Below are 2,542 nucleotides of genomic sequence, written 5' to 3' on the forward strand. Positions count from 1 at the left end.
AGGGGATTCAGGGCATATTCCCAGGGCTGCCACTCTCTTCCCGGGCGCAGCCCACCTCCCCACCTCGTCTCCCACCCTCCACATCACTGGGCTGCCTACCTGCACCAGGCGTTTCACAGCCAGGAGCGCTGATCCCCGACATAAGGGCCTCGGCCGCTCCTGCATTCTGCACGAGCATAACCATGAAGTTTCATCTGCTCCAGCATATGTGGAGGCTTGGCAGGGCATTAGCCTTTATTACACCCCTTGCTAAATGGTTCTCTGTGAAGCCCCTACTGAAAACACAAATAAAGAAACATTTTTCTACCTACAGTTGCCTTCCAGCAGACTTTTCACACGATTCCTGCAAGTGGATAAAAAGGGGAAGGAAGAAGGGAAAGGCTGCTGCAGCAGCTCTGTAGAAGACACAAAGGCATTTACATTGCAATTCACACCCATTTCTTTTCAATCCTCTTTCCACAAGACCTTGCTTTTCACAATATAATCCCTTAGAGCAGCTTATTTGCTTCTTGGACTTGCTAGAGAAGCCCTGAGCTGGACACTTCAGCAGCCTCCCCTGCACGTCCTAGATCCTCTCACAGCAAGCACCAAGCTGCGAAATCCAAGTCTGCAGGTAGGTAAAAACTCAAACTTTGGTTCTTCCTTTCCAAACCAGGTGCTGCTCAACCCAGCCAGCTTCCTCCACCCCCAGCCCTCCCCCTCGGCCATCATCAGCCTCCTGCTCCGCTGGGAAACCAGCCCGGTATTTCCCGTACCGCAAAGCTTTCAATCTGAGACTCTTTACTTGCCATATCTTAACAGGAGCATTTTTATCCTTCTGCTTTATAAACAACCGATTCAAACTTCACTTCCATTTTACTTGCCTAAGCAGACAAGAATTTAGAATCACAGAATCATTATGGTTGGAAGAGACCCCAAAGATCAAGTCCAACCGTATACCTGATGCCACCATGCCCGCTAAACCCACTAATTTACTTTCTAACAAGGCACAAAAACAATACTCCTACTGCTGATACAAAAACCTTCATCTCTGTACTGCAGTAACACTGACCCTCCAGGGCTTCCAAAGCTGCCCAGTTCTTTAGTTCATTTTTCTTGCTCATTTACCCAAAAATCTCCAAAATACAACTAGCCCTAGGAAACTTGGTGGGCCCCCACTTTACAAACCATAGGTAAGTCCAAAGAGGAAAAAGGCTGCAGATGCCTGTGGCACTTCCCTAAAAGCAAGCAAAAATCACTGGCAAACATGTGATCCAGTCTCCCATGGTAGCACCTATAATGATGTTTCATTCAAATGCTTTACAAGGTCATCTTTTTTTTCTTTTTCCCCCCAGATGGCATGAAGTGCATTTTATACTTTTTCTATCTAAACGTAGATGAAGTTTAGAACTGACCAGGGAACATACCAACACTCGGCCCCAGTAACTGACTGGCCTCAGCCCACAGCAATCTTGCTCCGGGGCGAGATGCCCGGCGCCAGGCAGCACAACTGCTCACACCTCCGCAGAAGCCTCTGCCATTCGGAGGCTGTGCCAGCCTGGCTTTCTCATCACCATTATAACCTGGGATCTTACAGACTTGGGCGTTAGGTAGGTAGGATCCAGTTCTCACCTCCAGATGTGTCAGCCAACATTAGTTCGTTATACAGCAACACCTGGTGAGTACACGGAGTGAAGGGAACACACACCACGGCACTGAACTAGTTAACTGCATAGAAAACCGCACAACAGTAAAATATTTTTGGAGGAGTTTGTTTCAGTTCTTAAAACAAACAAACAAACAAAAACCCCGAACCCCGGACACTCAAAGGCAAGAAAGGACATCCAGTACCCAGTCACATTTTATGCCTTTGAAAAACCTCACTCTAGTTCCTACAAACACGATACAAAGGTGGCTTTTCACTGGAAGCAATCACATCAGACTCTCTCCTACTCACAGGAAGCCGTATGTCAAACTCCTGCAAGCCTTTCATGAAAGCAGTACTAAATATAGCCCCTTCAATGGAAGATTTGTAAACTGGTATAAAAATGTAAGCAGCTTTACAGATACTCTCCAAGGCCTATGAAACAATTACTAAGGTTGCCCAAAGAGACGGTTGCAGAGCAGTTAATTGGCGTGAAGAACCCCTAAGCCCCCCCAACCCAAGAGAATCAACACCCAGTAAGATGTGAAGACCCCCCTCCTCTAAAGCAGGAAGGCTCTGATCACGCAGCATCACAGATCCTGCTGTACAGCAGCTCTTGATGTTTGTACAGGAAAGCCAGTTTCCTGGCTTCCAGCTTTGGCTTTGGTTTGTTTCTTGGCATTTTTTAAAGAGTAATTATTTACATGTCCTCCATATAATCTAAACTAATCTCTGAATTAAGAAGCTAGTCTTCTGTATCTTGTGCCGCTCAAATCAGAAGTTAGTGCAAGGGAGCGTATTTTATTTTTGTTCATTGCAGTAATCACCTGAGAATGTTCCATACTGGTTCGGGTTATAAGCCCCCCCAAACACGCGACTGTGACTTGGCACGCTAAACGTTACTCTGCCTCTACAAAC

Source organism: Cariama cristata, unplaced genomic scaffold (genome assembly GCF_000690535.1).
Source record: "Cariama cristata isolate BGI_N322 unplaced genomic scaffold, ASM69053v1 scaffold24099, whole genome shotgun sequence".
Classification (NCBI taxonomy): Eukaryota; Metazoa; Chordata; class Aves; order Cariamiformes; family Cariamidae; genus Cariama; species Cariama cristata.